The sequence below is a fragment of the Mesoplodon bidens genome, assembly GCF_964165515.1.
Source record: "Mesoplodon bidens genome assembly, chromosome: 9".
In the NCBI taxonomy this organism is placed as follows: Eukaryota; Metazoa; Chordata; class Mammalia; order Artiodactyla; family Ziphiidae; genus Mesoplodon; species Mesoplodon bidens.
Window position 1 is genome coordinate 67,028,281 of NC_138166.1, and position 17,964 is coordinate 67,046,244.

At 39.9% G+C, this 17,964-nt stretch overlaps 1 long non-coding RNA gene across 1 annotated transcript in view; it reads left to right on the top strand.

The window, feature by feature from the left end:
- Nucleotides 1–6,338: 6,338 nt before the first annotated feature.
- LOC308622874 overlaps nt 6,339–17,964 on the top strand; it is a 50,738-nt gene continuing 39,112 nt past the window's right edge. Inside the window, exon 1 of the long non-coding RNA XR_014016698.1 lies at nt 6,339–6,653. This is a non-coding gene — a long non-coding RNA (uncharacterized lncRNA). The remainder of the gene's footprint in view (nt 6,654–17,964) is intronic.

Below are 17,964 nucleotides of genomic sequence, written 5' to 3' on the forward strand. Positions count from 1 at the left end.
AGGGGACTAGTGCCTGTGTTCTGGTGGATGAGGCTGGATCTTGTCTTTCTGGTGGGCAGGTCCACGTCTGGTGGTGTATTTTGGGGTGTCTGTGGACTTTTTATGATTTTAGGCAGCCTCTCTGCTAATGGGTGGCATTGTGTTCCTGTCTTGCTAGTTGTTTGGCATAGGGTGTCCAGCACTGTAGCTTGCTGGTCGTTGAGTGAAGCTGGGTGCTGGTGTTGAGATGGAAATCTCTGGAAGATTTTCACCGTTTGATATTATGTGGAGCTGGGAAGTCTCTTGTGGACCAGTGTCCTGAAGTTGGCTCTCCCACTTCAGAGGCACAGCACTGACTCCTGGCTGCAGCAGCAAGAGCCTTTCATCCACACGGCTCCTCAATTTGGGATGATTGGTTGTCTCTTCAGGTATTCCACAGATGCAGGGTACATCAAGTTGATTGCGGAGCTTTAATCCGCTGCTTCTGAGGCTGCTGGGAGAGATTTCCCTTTCTCTTCTTTGTTCTCACAGCTCCCGGGTCTCAGCTTTGGATTTGGCCCCGCCTCTGCGTGTAGGTCGCCGGAGGGTGTCTGTTCTTCGCTCAGACAGGACAGGGTTAAAAGAGCAGCCGCTTTGGGGACTCTGGCTCACTCAGGCCAGGTGGGGGAGGGAGGGGCACGGAGTGTGGGGCGGGGCGAGCCTGCGCGGCAGAGACCGGTGTGACGTTGCATCAGCCCGAGGCGCGCCGTGTGCTCTCCGGGGGAAGCCATTCCTGGATCCCAGGACCTCAGCAGTGGCGGGCTGCACAGGCTCCCCGGAAGGAGAGTGTAGATAGTGACCTGCGCTCGCACACAGGCCTTTTGGCGGCGGCAGCAGCAGCCCCAGCGTCCCACGCGAGTCTCTGGCGTCCGCGCTTTTCATCCGCGGCCCCCCCCACCCCGGAGCTCCTTTAAGCAGCACTCTTAATCCCCTCTCCTCACGCACCAGGAAATAAAGAGGGAAGAAAAAGTCTCTTGCCTCTTCGGCAGGTCCAGACTTTTTCCCGGACTCCCTCCTGGCCAGCCGTGGCGCACTAGCCCCTTCAGGCTGTGTTCTCGCTGCCAGTCCTCTCCCTGCGCTCCGACCGAAGCCCGAGCCTCAGCTCCCAGCCCCGCCCGCCGCGGCGGGCGAGCAGACAAGCCTCTCAGACTGGTGAGTGCTGGTCGGCACCGATCCTCTGTGCGGGAATCTCTCTGCTTTCCCCTCCGCACCCCTGTTGCTGTGCTCTCCTCCGCGGCTCCGAAGCTTCCCCCCTCCGCCACCCGCAGTCTCCGCCCGCGAAGGGGCTTCTAGTGTGTGGAAACCTTTCCTTCTTCACGGCTCCCTCCCACTGGTGCACGTCCCGTCCCTATTCTTTGTCTCTTTTTTTTCTTTTTTCTTTTGCCCTACCCAGGTACGTGGGGAGTTTCTTGCCTTTTGGGGGGTCTGAGGTCTTCTGCCAGCGTTCAGTAGGTGTTCTGTAGGAGTTGTTCCACGTGTAGATGTATTTCTGATGTATCTGTGGGGAGGAAGGTGATCTCCGTGTCTTACTCCTCCGCCATCTTCCCCTTCCGCCATCTTCCCCTAGATTCGGGATGTTTGGTTTTTAGAACAAAGGGGTGTAGAAAGAGACCACTGATTTAACTAGCTAAATGATGGAGGGAAATGGCTTTAAGCAGATTGGTTGTAAAATTAAAGAAATTTATGCCAAAGATGGCATCTTCAGCTGACACTTCATGCAGGCATGCAAATCGTGACCTTCCGATACTACTACGATTTCTCTGTTCGTTCTCACTTGCTTTTCTTGGAGACGACATTTCTTCACACAGGTTTTGCCTCTAGTCAGTATTCACTTTGAATCCTCCCTCAAAGCCTCTGTCCTCCTGGGAGACTTCAGAGTGGCTTCTCCTGACTCTGATCATCTCTTTCCTTGAACCCTTCTGCCACTAACATATTCCATGTACCATAACCCGTGGCTTTTTCTGTCTCTGGGATTGCACAGAAAACGCACCCAAAGGACAGGACAAGTGTAGCCTCTCCCTTTGCAGTCTGACAGCTCTTGTCAGAGGGGAAAGGTCATTGAGAAAGGATCTGACTAGAGACCAGGATGCTCGCTTCTAATCCACATTCCACCCCCAGTTAGCCACGGAACTTGGGCTCATCAGGCATCTCTCTAGTCTGTAAGGGGTGTTAAAAGATAACCTGAAACATATTAAACATGTGAATAATTTATTTGAACAAAAATAGATTTGAAACGGGCAGCGCCAATCAGGAAGTGGTTAGGTGGACAGGGGAAGGACAGGAGCCAGGGTTAAGCACGTACAGAGAAAGTGGAGGAGTTTGCCTGGCTATAGCTTAAAGCCTAGTTTGCTCTTTGTGATTGATTGTTTCTTAGCGCTTCAATTTCATAACTTTGGCGCGTTTACAGGCTTAGATTTTGGTTTATGTTTGCCGTGCTGGCATTAGAGCTGCCTCAGTCTAATGGTTTCCTTGTTTAATTAATTGAACAGCAGATATCAGCTGCTCACCTGCAGACGGAACTGATGTGACAGGTGAGGTAAATGAGATGTGCTTTGTAAACTGTAAAGTGCTCTGTGAACGTGGGGACTCTGCATCCTGTTCAGTCTCTCTGGTCGGCAGCGACCGCTTCCTGGGCATCTGACCTGTACCATTGCGCAGGGCCTTGCTCTGGGAAAGCCTGGCACCTGGTTAAATGTCCTGCTGTCGCCAGCTGAAATTCTTAACCACTTTGTCTTTTCACTTGTGGTTTATAAGTCAAGGCCGAGGGAAAATGGAGCACAGGTGGAGATGCTTGGAAATAAGCATAATAATGCACCTCCTCTGCTCCTTGCTGCCTTATTTGAATATGACGCGGAATTCCAAGATATTTGGGGGTTAAGTATTGCTCAGAGCCACTAGGAGGTAAGATGTTAAGGCTGACTGAGTAAGGGGTGGGAGGCATTTACTGACCGCCCCTAGAGACCACACATCTCGGTTGAACCAAGACTTGTCTCTAACGCAGAAAGAAGGCCATGATGGCATTCTGAAAAATAGAAGCAGCCACAGAGCTCTACCTTGCCCTTTCTTACTTGTGTTACTTCCTTGCATTAGCCAACCACTTACACTGAAAGTAGTGACATAAAAAGGAAAAATAGGGCTTCCAGTTCCTTCTCCTTTTAGTTCTTCCTTACACGTCAATCAGCCAAACCGTAGAATGTCAGTAGAATGTATGCTTATCAAGAAAGGAAATAAAGATGGTGGTGATGGTTGTACAATATAAATGTACCTAATACCACTGAACTATCCACTTAAAAATGGTTAAGGTGGTAAATTTTATGTTATGCTTATTTTACCACAATTAAAAATATTAAAAATTAATTTTAAAAAGAAGTAAAATAAAACCAGTTGAATTAATTTTATGGAATGTTTCTGCTGTTCTTGTGAGAATGAAATATACATGTACTAACCAAGACATATGAATTACATAATTTTGTGATACTGCAACTGAGTTAAATTCTCTCATATTTTCATTTAAAATGACATTGCATAATATAAAGTGAATGATAAAATTTCTTCCATTTAAAGTTTTAATTAAAAAAATTTTGAATTATGTTAAATAGCAAATATTAAACAATATGACAAGTTGAGAGAAAGACTATAAGAAGAAAGGAAAAAATTATATTTTAGTACTTCTAGAGGCATTGTTTTTTCTTGCTTTTTATTTATTTTTTTCTTTTTTTCTTTTTTTCTTTTTGCGGTATGCGGGCCTCTCACTGTTGTGGCCTCTCCCGTTGCGGAGCACAGGCTCCGGACGCGCAGGCCCAGCGGCCATGGGTCACGGGCCCAGCCGCTCCGCGGCATATGGGATCCTCCCAGACCGGGGCACGAACCCGTATCCCCTGCATCCGCAAGCGGACTCTCAACCACTGTGCCACCAGGGAGGCCCTTTTCTTGCTTTTTAAACGAGGGGCCCCAGATTTTCATTTTGTATTAGATCCTGAACACTGTGTATCTTGCCCTGTTCATCTGTACTGTATTTACATTGGTGAGGAATGTATTTGGAAAATGTAAAGAATGCATGTAACCCCACATACATAGCTTTGTGAGCACAAAGTTCCCAGTGGGATGCTAAAATAGAGATGTACACTTTTAAAAAAAAATTTATTGGAGTATAGCTGATTTACAATGTTGTGTTAGTTTCAGGTTTATAGCAAAGTGAATTGGTTATACATATACATGTATCCACACTTTTTTTTTTTTAGATTCTTTTCCCATATAGGCCATTACAGAATATTGAGTAGACTTCCCTGTGCTATACAGCAGGTTCTTATTAGTTATCTATCTTGTATATAGTAGTGTGTATATGTCAATCCCAATCTCCCAATTCATCCCTCCCCCGCCCCCATCCCCTGGTAACCGAGACATACACTTTTAACCTGAGCCTTTTACCCATGTCATGTTGTTAATAAGCTTAGTCTGTGGGTTCTCTTGATTTACTTTTGTCTTCAATTCATTTCTTGATATATATGCTATTTGAGAGACTATTCAATGTCTCAGCCTGGCATTCATCAGTGACAACATTTAACAATGAAAAGTTAATGAAGCAGAAAGGATTTTAATTGTTCATAACCATCTTTTCACTTTTACTAAGTGCTTTGTGGGTTTTCCATACATCTTCTTTAGGTTAAAAGAATTCTCAAAAAGAAAGAAAGAAAGAAAGAAACACTTTTAAATTCTCACATGCCTTTTCAAGTCCTTCTTACCAATTCCATAGTAATAAAAAGAAAAAAGGAATGTTCCCTGCAGCTCTGAAGACCCCTAAGTGCTAAGTTAGACATTGAAGGTTGGTCTGCCTCACTTTTAATCACTCTTTACATCTGTTGTTCCTTTTTATAACTTTTCTTATATATTTATTTGCCTTGTGCTAATATTTTCATATTATTGACTACTGACAAGAAGAAGAAAAGAGCGCTAAGTCCTTTTTTCACTATATTTCACTGATTCCATTTTATCCCCTCCTCTTCTCCCTTTCTGTATCTATATCATCACTGATTCAAGTGCCTGTCATCTTCAAAGCACGCTTGAGACCTGTGTCTCGGCTGCAGGGAAACAGGCAGGTATTAAACCTTAGCATCTTGTTGTTCTTTTAAAAGTGAAAGGGTCAAGAAAATCCACCCTGTTGCCCACTTGGTAGATCATTCTAAACTTAAGCTGTTATTTTTTTTTAAGGGATATAAAATATGCTGCCTTTCATATTAAGAAAGACCCTATTGTCCTTCTATCTATAGAGCCTGCACTTTGAATTGTATTTCCAGTTGGAGCAGTGATCCATCCACATCCCCTTTCAGGATCGGCTTTGCGACCAACAGCCTACTGTGAGAGGTACATTTACTGGGGTGACTGGTGCAGTCCAGTTTGTAGCTGAGAAACATTATCCAGAAGCCAGGTTTATTAGAACCTGTTTTCTGTTTCACTAATATGCTCTACTTTGATATCACCAAACTTAATGGACCCTTTTCTGTGCTTTGGTTAGCTCTACTTTGTAGCATTTGAACACTGACACCTACTTCTTCCTCTTTTGGTTTCTAGGTCATCCTTTTCTCTTTCTTATTCTTTCTCTTTATAGTCATATATCTTTTTCCAGCAGCTTCTTTCCTCTAGCAGTTCTTCTTAAGTGCCAATGTTCTCCAACACTTGTTCTCAGCCCTGTTTTCCTTTTACTTTATAATATTCTCACTTGGTGATCTCATTCAAACCATGGCTTCAACTGCTATGTCTACCCTGTTGACTTATTTCCTGCCTAGATCTTTCTTGAGTTGTTTTCTATATATTTATGGTATCAATTAGGAAAGTATCAGTTATTACTCACAGAAAATCTGACAAACAGCTGAAAAAAATAGTGCATATTTTTTCCCACATACTGAATAATAAATCCAGAGATAGTCCATCTATGGCTTTTGCAGAAGACCTTCTAGTCAGTAATGATCCAAATTCCACCTGCCTTTTTGCTCCAGCATTGTTAGCGTATTGGCTTTTGTCTTCATGCTTGTTACTTCCTAGTCATGCAATGGCTGCTACATCTCCTGGCATCACATCCAGAAAAGGAACATGGAGGAAGGAATAAACAGCTGAGTCTATTTTTTTAAATTAGAAAGCAAAATATTCACTAGAAAGCCCACCAAACATATGTTCAGATGCATCTCTGATAAAGTTTCACTTGGCTGTCCATAATTTTAAGGTGGACTATAAAGTTGATTATTAAACTTTCTTCTTCAATAATGGATAAAGGCAAGGGAGAATTTAGTTATGAAAAATTCATCCATAGTTTGAGGTACCCAATCCAGCTTTGGCCCATCTATTTTCAAACTTGACATCTCCAACTGAATATTCCACAGATACCTTAAACTCAGCCTACAGATTTTTTGGAGTGGGGTAAAACTTAGAAAAAAGGAATGGCAAATGGTGAGTTCCCTGTTTTTGTGGTTTTAGCCTGGGGATGAAAATCATGTCTTGATATAAGGCAGCTGAAACATCCATAGAAAACCTACTAGCTTCATGACCAGAGGAATCAGAGGACAGAACTTACGGCAGCTATAGCTGAAGGAAAGTGAGAGGGTCATCCCAGAAAGGAGAGAACCAGAAAATGGAAACCCCAGGTATGTGTAAACTCATACTTATAAAATTATAAAAGATAATGGTACATATGATTTTGTACATTGATTGATATGAAACATTTCCAGAAAGGTTCAGAGAAATTCAAGGAAGCCTGAGGATGATTATAAGAGAGTCAGGTAGACTTTCCTAGAAATTGTACCACTTTAACTAGATCCTGAAGGATCCACTTTGTTCTTCCAAGGAAGGATGACAAAGATACATGACCAATGAGCCATCAGGATCAATAAAATTCTTGGCCCCTATAATTTAAATCTTAGGGAAAGGAATATGGGTAATCCTATAGATATTCCTGCAGGGAAAGTTTGAGTCCCAAATGATTTACGGAAGCTCTTTAGAACTAAAATATATATGAAGCCTATACCTGGACTTCTAGATGGAGAATGATAGAAGCATCTGATTAACTCTCTCTTCCTTAATTAGTGATGAAGTAAGTGCATGTAACATTAACAGGTTGCTGCAAGCTGGAAGAATGTCAAGGTAAGGCCAGAGGAGAGAGAGAAATTCAGAGCATTTCATTTCTTTGTCAAAAAGCATGGGTACCGGGCTTCCCTGGTGGCGCAGTGGTTGAGAGTCCGCCTGCCGATGCAGGGGACGCGGGTTCGTGCCCCGGTCCGGGAAGATCCCACATGCCGCGGAGCGGCTGGGCCCGTGAGCCATGGCTGCTGAGCCTGCGCGTCCGGAGCCTGTGCTCCGCAACGGGAGAGGCCGCAACAGTGAGAGGCCCGTGTACAGCAAAAAAAAAAAAAAAAAAAAAGCATGGGTACCTATAGTAATGTGTAAACTCTGCCCAATGTCTAGCTGGCTTAGATCACACCTGCAAGGATAGATTGAATGATGCTAAAAATGAAAGAACTTAATTGAGGTTTGAATTGCCATCCACTGCAGGTGAACCAGTTGTTAAAGTTTGTTTCTAACCAAGTTAATTGCCTATATTTTCTGCTAAAACAAAAACAACATCCTTCAGAACAATATAACAAAATCTAGAGACTCCACAACATAAATGTTGTGATGTTCAGGATAAAATCTATTTTTACTTGAAATATGAAGAGACAGGAAAATGTGACCATTTTCAGGGGGAAAAACAATCAGCTGAAGTGAACCCTTGGATGATCCATATTTTTATTTTTCGGAAAAGAACTTTAAAGTAGCTTTTGTAAGTATGTTCAAGTAAGTAATGAAGGGAAAGATTATCTCAGAAGATGAATGGAAAATATAAAAAGATCAAAACAAAAATTCTATACCTGAAAAGTATAATATCTAAAATTTAAAAATATTGCACTAGTTAGTAGCATAATAAATTTGACAGAGAGAATCAGTGGATTTGGGGAAAAATCTAAAAATGAGACAGAAACCATATCAAAAATAGAAAAATCTTAGAGACTTGTGGAAAATTTTCAACAAATTTAAAATATAGTCAATCAGAATGTGGAATGAAAGAAGAGAACAGATCAGAAAAAAAAAATACTTAAAGAAATATTGGCTCAAACTTCCCAAAGTTCTTGAATGAACATGGCATCCGTAGGGACAAAATAGGTAGGCAGCTAAATACTCTTGTACAATACTGGTACATAATTCAAAACATAGCAAGGGTAGATGATTTGAGGATGACTTCCCCAACAAAAAGCCATGAACTTTTTCCCAAGTGCCTGAGACGTGTTTTAGACCCAGAGACCACTGACTAATGAGGTGACAGTGTCTACAGGAGGAAGGATTCTATATAACCATGGCAAAAATATATCAGTATTTTAATGATGCCTTCAGTCCTTCCCCGAAAGAACCTATATCCATTTACTTGGGTAAATGTCCCCTGGGGAAAGGAATACCCAGACATTTTGAGGATTATTAGACAGAAGTCTTAAGTTGACATTAATAACGGAAGACTGGAAAAGACATCATTGAGCCATGTTAGAGTAGGAAGCTATGGAGACCAGGTAATAAATGGAGTCTTGGGCCAAATTTGGCTTATAGTTGACTGGGTTCATGTACTTGGCCAATGGTCATTTCTTTATTCTATGAATGTATAAATGGGGCTGACATAATTGACAGAATAACTCCTACTTTCAGTCCTTGACCTATAGGGAAATAACAATCATAGTGGGGAAGGCCGCCCTACCTACATGTGCTAAGGGAGAAATAAAACACAATATCTCATCCTGCTATATGTGAATGGACGAGGGGATGGCAGAAATTGGTGCCATCTTTAAGGATCTCAAAAACGTAGGGGTGGTATTACCTATTGTATTTTCATCTAATTCATCAGTCTGGCTCCTGCAGAAACCAGAAGGATCTTGGAGAATGAACATAGACTTAACTACCAGCTTAATCAAGTGGTAGCCCTGATCATACCTACTATGTTAAACATGTTATCTATTATTAGAGCAAATTAATATGGCTAAGGGCTTATGGTATGCATTCTTTTCTATCCCAACCAGTTAAGAAGAGGATAAACAGTTTACATGCACATGGAATAGACAAAAATATACATTTAGGATTTTCTTCCAGGGTTGTGTTAATTCTTTATGTCTAAGCTTTCTTGAATAGGGCACAAAAACATGAACCATAAAGAAAAAAATAGGATAAATTGGATGTTATCAAAATTAAAAATGTTCATTCTTTGAAAGATGCCATTAAGAAAATAAAATTAAAAATGTAGAACAGGAGAAAATATTCACAATAGTATATTTAACGGAGGACTTAGGTCCAGAATATATGCAGAACTCCTATAACTCAATAATATGACCAACAACTCCTTCCCCCAACAACAAAAAATTGGTTAAAATATTTGACCAAACACTTCACCAAAGAAGATATATAAATGGACAAAAAAACACATGAAGAGATGTTCAACATCATTAGTCATCAGAGAAATGCTGATTAAAACTACAATGAGATGCTACTATAAGCCTGTTAGAAAATTGCTAATACCAATCATTGGAGATGATGTAGAGCAACTGGAATTCTCATACATGTTTGGCACAAATATAAAATCATATGGCCACTTTGGAAAACTTGAAGTTTCTTAAAATGTTAAATATATGCCTACCATATGTGCCAGATATTCCACTCCTAGGTATTTTTTATAACAGCTTTATTCATGTGAGCCTCAAACTGGGAACAACCTCTTATTCCACACCTGCAAACAACCTCTTATTCCACACCTGTAAATCCAACTCATCTGAGAGATGAGTAGATTAATGGTTGCCTGGGGCTGGGTTGGGAGGGAGGGATAAGTTACAAAGGGACTTGAGGAAATTTGGGCGGGTGGTAGAAATGTTCTGACCTTAATTATGGTTGTATTTATACAGCTTTATATGTCTGTCAAAACTCATTGAATTATATGCTTCAAATGAGTGTACTTTCTTGTACATAAATTATACCTCAAAATTGATTTTTAAAAATCTACAGTGATTTTCAGTATACCAAGGATAAAGAACAGATTTGCTGGTTAGCCTGAAAATTCTTTCTTTATTCCGCCCCATAGGTAATTGCTCTTGCCTTAACTGCTGACACTCCTCCATCTAAACCGTAATCACTTATACTTCCCGAGTGCATCACACTCCTGCAATCTAGGGTCCCTGTCCCTCTTTCTCTACAGGGATAACTTTTACTGATTCTTTAACAGTCAGCTTATGCATAGTCTTCTCCAGGAAGTCTTCACTGGTTCCCTGGTGTGAGTTGATGATGTGCTTCTGTGTTCCCATGGGACCCTGCACTCACCTTTCATGTAAGAGGCTATGTTTTACTCTCACCTTTTTTTTTTTTTTTTTTTTTTTTTCTTTTTGCGGTATGCGGGCCTCTCACTGTTGTGGCCTCTCCCGTTGCGGAGCACAGGCTCCGGATGCGCAGGCCCAGCGGCCATGGCTCACGGGCTCAGCCGCTCCGCGGCATATGGGATCCTCCCAGACCGGGGCACGAACCCGTATCCCCTGCATCGGCAGGCGGACTCTCAACCACTGCGCCACCAGGGAGGCCCTACTCTCACCTTTTTTCTTAGTCTCCTCACTAGGTTTAAAATTCTGTAAGGAGAGAGACCACACTTGTGGTCACCTTTCTATCTTCTGTATCTATCTTGAAGCCTAGAGTAGCTATTCAGGTGCTTATTACATTTTTGCTAAGTTATTATATGTAAGAATCAAAGTTTTGGCATTTTACATTGCTATTATTTGCAAGTTTGAGGAAATGGGACCATATAAGAAACTTCTGGAGGAGAGGCTCATGTGTGAATATTACGGAAAGTAAGAGGATAACTTTCATGAACTCGGCTTTATTCTCCCATACACTTTCTTCTTGTGCTTCAGAACTACTCTGTTGGTAAAAATGGAAGATAGAACTTACCTATGGTCTCCTTCTTAGAGGTTCTGTTCTTTCTCACAGCGAATGCTCACTCTCAATGGCCTCTGGTTCTCAGAGTAACGTTTCACCATGCCGAAAGGTGCCTGCCTTCTGTATCTCCTCTCCCCAGGCATTACTCTTTTTTCTCCTGGTTCTTGTCTATTACATTACGCACAATCATTTCCACTCTTATTTGAAACCTCATGCTCTTTTTAAAAATCATGGTAGCTTAATAAAACATAATGGTAGGATTTCAGGCTTGATACATAGGAAGAGTGATGCCTGATTAAGCTGGGAATTGCTGTGTTTTGGAAGGTATTGTTGATATCACTTTTAGGAACTTAAGAGTTGCATGAAACTAGTAGCACGTGCATCTTTGGGTTAGCCAAGGTCTCTCTGTTATTGGGCATGACAAACTCTAGGCTTCCAGGCTTTATCCTAGAGGAGAAAATTGTTGTAGAAGGAAAAAGTGCTAGGATTATATATTTCTTGTGCCTTTTCCCCATAAGCTGAAAATGGTATTTCTCCTTTTTCTTGACACACATATGATTTGTCTCTTTCTCTACCTGTATCCAAATTTTTAATAGTATTTAATAATATTTTTTTCTGTCTTTTCACACTTACTCTGTCTTTGCCTCTTTCTTTCCTACTCCTTCTCTCACCCTCTCCGACATGGCATCCTCATGAAGTGCTCTAAAAGTTTTTGATGTATTCCACTTTCTCTTGTGTGGCTCATATTTAATAGTGTTTCTGAAGGGTGAAAAGAAACGACCATTATTACAGTTGTTAGAGCAATACCAATAGTAGTGATTGTTAACAATCACAACAATAATAATGAATGTTGGCATTATTTACATTCTTGAAGGGATGATGTGAATACTAGAGTCCGTTACGTTTTAAAATGCTCCTTCAAGGGAATGCTCCACATAAAATATAGTAATTGTTCCTAGCATTTCGATTAGTATTTGGGTAAAACACTCTTTGGAACGAACAGTGTGACTGTTCGTTCCAAACTGACTGATGTGTGACTGTTTCTGTCTTTTTTTTTTTTTTTTGGTATTGAGAATATAATCTCTGTGAATTGATTGTAGAATATTACTGTGTTAAAAATCATATCAATGACTCAACTTTCCCCTTTAAAAAAATAGTTTCAGATGGAAAGTTCAAAGCCTTTACTTTCTAGGGTTGTTTCTTAAACAACTCAATTCACTGTATTGTAAATATGCACAAAAGGATCTGGTATTGTTTTGGGCAATATTTAGTGCAGGACCACTTTGTCAATCCATCACTCCCACTTGTGACAGAAGATGGAAAGGTCACTGGAGTGGACATTTTTATGGCCAACTCAAATGATGCTCTTGTATTAATTAAATTTAGAATCTCCCCAGCCACTAAAAACATAAATTCCTTTTGCAGAAAGGATAAAATATGCAAAAGAAATAGCTTCACTTACACTACACATTTTCAGGATGCTTAGAGTTGTGTACATATGCTCTATGGAAGATTTCTGTTTTCTCGAAAATACAGTTTGACTCCGTGACAGAATTATAAAAGGTGACCATATAACCTGCTCATGTTCATAAATATGCCAGGTTTGTTTGCAGGAGTGAAATTGTTTCTAGATTAAGCAAAAGATGAAAGCGTAGCACTAAAATGAAAGTACTTTCCTTGTCAACTTTAACACAGAAGCTGAAAAATCCTCATACATAGGGAAAAAAATGAAAATGAAATAAGCTTTACCGGAACCATTGATTACTCAGCTAACCTGAACATTAAACTGAGGGTGCCTTTAAAGGAGGAGAAGGCTCTCATTGATGAGCTCAGATGAGAGGGTTTTAGGAGCCCAGTGAGGTTACGTGGGTTAGGTCACAGGCAAATAGATGGGATGGCCTGGTTCGGGCATAACAGTAGGAGCTTATTCAGGACAGAGAGGAAGAAACATAGCCAGAGATTCAGTCAGCTTAAAGGGAAACAAGGGAAATAAATTTATTAAAGGCAAGAAAATATAGGGCGAATGACACTTTAATACTAAAGGTTACTGACACACTTGTTAAGCTTCCTTCAAGTGTGCATATTTGAAGGTGGGTTATTCCTAGTTGGAGGTGAAATTTTATGATCCATTAATGCATATTATAAGTAGTTTGTATTTAATTGGAATAACATGTACATACCCATTTATATCACAGTTTTTTAAAATGTTAAAATAAAAGGAATCACTTGTTATTTCCAGGGATTCTTCCTTTTACATCAATGAGTGATAACTGAAAGTATCTTAGGATTGATACATTCACCATGTTTTATTTTATTTATTTACATAATTGTCCCACTATCTTGGATTTTCACTGACATTTTCTGTTTCAACGTGTAGGGGACAAATAACAACAGTAGCTTCTGAATCTTGGAAGAGTGTCAGCATCCTCTGTAGCTTTCCAGGAGAAATTAACTTTCTCCTCCTGTCCTTGTTTTAAATTCAGCCCCTTGTTCTTGTCTTGGGACTTCGGTGGCTGAGAACTGAGAAACGGTGTTGCTTCTGCTCCTAGGACTTTACTTAGCAATGTACTCTAAGCACCTGCGCTGCGCCAGGAGCTGTTCTGGGCTCTAGGGAGAGAATAGACCAGGGAGATTCTGTTCTAAAGAGGAGAAGCCAAGAATAAACACTAAGTGAATTTTAAATATTGCTCTCTACTGTGGAGACAGGAAAGCAGGGTGATGTGAAAGAGTGACTGACACTGGGGGATACAAAGACTCTAGACTGAGAAACAAACTTTTCTCTAAAGAAATGGAATTTGAGCCAAGTTTTCCAGGTACCCCCAAAAGCAAGTGAAACGGCCCGAAGGTAGAATAAGCTGGGTATGATCAAGGACAGAAGGAAGGCCGATAGAGTTGAACAAAAGGGTTAATAAAGCTGCGGTGATGCCAGAAAGATAGGCAGGAGCCAGATCATGGAAGTGCTCATAGGCCATCAGGACTTGAATCTTAAGTGCAGAGAGAGGCCATGTTTTGTTACTATTGTGGAGGTGGTGCTTAGCTTAATCAAGGGTGTGACATATTCTGAATTTTTTTCCTTTAAAGATGGATTGAAGAAGGGCAAGAATAGATGCAGGGAGATAGGTCGGATGTGCCTGAAGCATTCGAGGGCAATATGATAACAGAGAAGGTAGCATGAGATAAAACTGAACCAGGTGGAGTAGCCTTGAGTTGGCCTCTGCCACCTGTAGGCCAAGCAGGTGTTTACCCACAGGATTAGGTTTTAATGCTCACAGTTATGTTCAGTGAGTATTTTCCTCTTTCCCTTGTAGACTGCAAGTAATAAAATCTATAATTAGTCATTTATTGCTTGGACGAAATTCTCCCTTTCCAAATGCAAGTACTTTTCTGAAAGATGCTATATTCAGACATTAAAGCAAATTCAATAATCATAATGTTACCCAGCCAAACTTTGGTCTGCTTGCCTGCCTGCAGTAAAACTGATCTACTGACACTGGGCTGTGGTGAAGGAAAGTGCAGCATTTATTGCAGGGAGCCAAGCAAGGATTCTGTGGCAGGTTGTACTTAAAAGACCCGAACTCCCTGAAGGCTTTCAGGGAAAGGCTGTAAAGACAGGGTGAGGGAGGAGGGTTGTGGGGTGTGTGACCAGCTCAGAAGAATGTCAACCAGATGTTCTCCTGATTGTTTGGTGGTAAGGTAATTGGGAGTCAACATCATCAACCTTCTGGTTCCAATCAGTCTGGGGTTTACGTGCTTGTGGGCATCATACAGTTAACTTCTACCTGGTGGGGGTTTCAGTATCTGCAAAACAACTCAAGGGACAAGGCTCAGAATATTGTCTACAGCCCTTAAGGAAGAACTAAATGTCCTTAACATTGTTTAATGGCTAAACTATTATTTTTTTGTCTTGCTTGACTGATCTCCTTTTTTTCTGCATTTTCTCACTTCTCTGATTAAATTTATTCTTGGACTAAAGTTTTTCTACAGACAAAAGGCAGGCAGAGGACATGGGCATGGGTGGGTGGGGGGGAAACGTCTGCTCCTGGAAGGCCACACAGGGTCTTGCTTGGTTGAAATAACATTTCTTATGTATCATGGAAGATTCTCTTCACCAGAAAAAAACCGCTTGGTTAGACGGGCAAGACAGACACAGAGGAAAACATAAAAAAATATAGCATTGCATGTTTTTGATCCGTTGATTTGCAGGGACTACCATATTGGATTTTTCTGTATCCTCTCTATTACAGCACTACATTTTAGTAACCGAGGAAATGTTTGTTGACAAATATTGTTGCACTCTCCAGCATTCTCATCTTAGTTTAATAGTCTAATTCTCCCATGTGATAAACACATGTGACTTTTTCAAGAAGCCTACTTTTGGATATTCAACTTCACACATGATGAAGCACTAGATTCTTTTTTCTGAAGGGTAATCAAAGACGATGATTGTTTTTGGGAGAAGAGTTTAAATTGAATTCTTTTGAGTTTCATCATATAATATTTGGCCATCCTGCCATGTTTTGAGCAAGATAGCATATGTTTTATGAGGCACAGCTTGAAAGAAGAACAAATTCAACGATGAGAGACATAAACACCAGTCAAAAGCAGAGATTCAGTCAGTGCATCAAATAATATTTTTAAGCATTCGTCATGGGCAAACATATTAGGTACCTTGTGGGACATAAGGCCTTAGGGAAACTACATATATACTTATAAAAGATAGCAGTACATATAATTTTGTGAATTGGCTGTTACAAAGCATTGCTATAAGGGGTCAGAGTAATTCAGAGGAGTCCGAGGGTGATAGTAAGAGAGTTTGGCAGACTTTTTTAGAAGTCGTAGCAATTGAAGTGGATTCTGAAGGATCCACACTGTTCTTCCAGGAAAGAATGACAAAGATGCATGACCAATGAGCCATCAGAATAATAAAACTCTTGGCCCCTACAGCTTAAATTTTAGGGAAAGGAATATGCGTAATACTATAGTAGACATTTATGGATAGAAAGAATGAGTCCCAAGTGTTTTGGGGAAGCTCTTTAGAACTAAAATATATATAAAGCCTATACCTGGATTTCTAGACAGAGAATGTTGGAGGCATCTGATTAACCCTTTCATTCTTAATTAGTGACAAAGTAAATGCATATAACATCAACAAGTTGCTGCAAGCTGGACATCTAGAGAAGAGAGAAACATTGAGTGTTGTGTTTCTTTATCAAAATATATGAGTACTGACAGTAATGGCTTATCTTTGTTTTTCTTTTCTTGTTACTCATTTGGATTCTGTAAGTTCTTTTAAAAGAAATAGACAGTCTATGTAGTTACACTATTAAAAGAAGTTAGGGCTTCCCTGGTGGCGCAGTGGTTGAGAGTCCACCTGCCGATGCAGGGGACACGGGTTTGTGCCCCGGTCCGGGAAGATCCCACATGCCGCGGAGCGGCTGGGCCCGTGAGCCATGGCCGCTGAGCCTGCGCGTCTGGAGCCTGTGCTCCGCAACGGGAGAGGCCACAGCAGTGAGAGGCCCGCATACCACAAAACAAACAAACAAAAAAAAGAAGTTAAAAAAAGGTTTTAGCTTGGGGCACAATTATTCAAGTATAGTTGCAAAACACAAAAAGAGTACATATTTAAAATTGTGCTCTGGTGAGTATGTTTGGTAGCACACTTACTTTTAATCTGGCATAAATTACTTTTTTTTCATAGTGGCTTCTTGTTGTAGTCTATAGTGGGGAATGGGGTGACAAGTAGGTCAGTTTTTTCTATATCTGGATGAATACTTCTCATTCTGTAAGCCTTTCACAGATTTTTTATTTTATTTTACTTTTTTAGTGGAGCCACTCAGCTGGCGGGATCTTAGTTCCCTGACCAGGGATTGAACCTGGGCCCCCTGCAGTGGAAACGCAGAGTCCTAACCACTGGACTGGCAGGGAATTCCCATCATAGATTTTATTTTTGTTTTCTTATTTGAAAGGAACACATATAATCAGGTACCTATTCTCTTTTAAAAAAATGAAAAACTGTATATTGGTACAATTTAAACAAAAGAATTATATTCTGATGAAAAGAAAACATATAATAATGTTATGTTAATATTTTGGAAATAGAAGTATTAATTGCTATTTTAGAAAACATTTCAAAATTTCCTCTATTCTAAGCCAAAAGTAAATGTTTATTGATTTTACCATGAGCGAGTCAACTGGGAAAACTGTTCTGGTTAACAAAAAACAACTCATTATGATTCTTGACTTTATAAAAGCATACATTACTGAGGAGAATGTTAAGCCCATAGAGTAATAGTGACAAGGAACAAGTGGATATAATACAGATAGTTTATATATTTTTTTATATTATCAAGTATTATATATATATATTTTTGATTTTGCCCAAACCAAAGTGAAATAAAACTCTCCTTTAGGAGCAGCAAGTATTCTTATTAAAGGAAACATAAAAAGGAAAAATAAATTTACAGAGATTGTCTACTTCCAAGGGATAAAAATATATACATTTTTTTGTTGTTTATTTACATTCATACTTCAATGGTGAGTTATAGAATTCAGTGTATTTTATCTTTATTTTTTTCTAGAAAGAACCTGAGTTCTATTTTTAAAATTATGCCATGCGATAATTTAGGCTTTCTTGAAAAACAAGAATGTATTGTGTTGAACATTGAATTGAATATGGTCCCTACTGAATGAGTCTTGAAAAATTGCTAAGTGGAGTAAGTCATGAAGGAAAAGAAACCTATTTTAGAGCAACCATGCTTATCATTTAATATATGTTTACTGTCCCTATTATTTCAACAAAGAAAATACAAATTCCAGTAAAAACCAAAATTTGCCTGAAGTTAGCCAATATAATCTTTCCCTTTTGCTTTTTTGGGTGCTATAATAATATATGTAATATATAATTATATCTGTAGTATAGGTATAATATATATATCATATTATATATATATTGAGCAATATTTTTCTCTT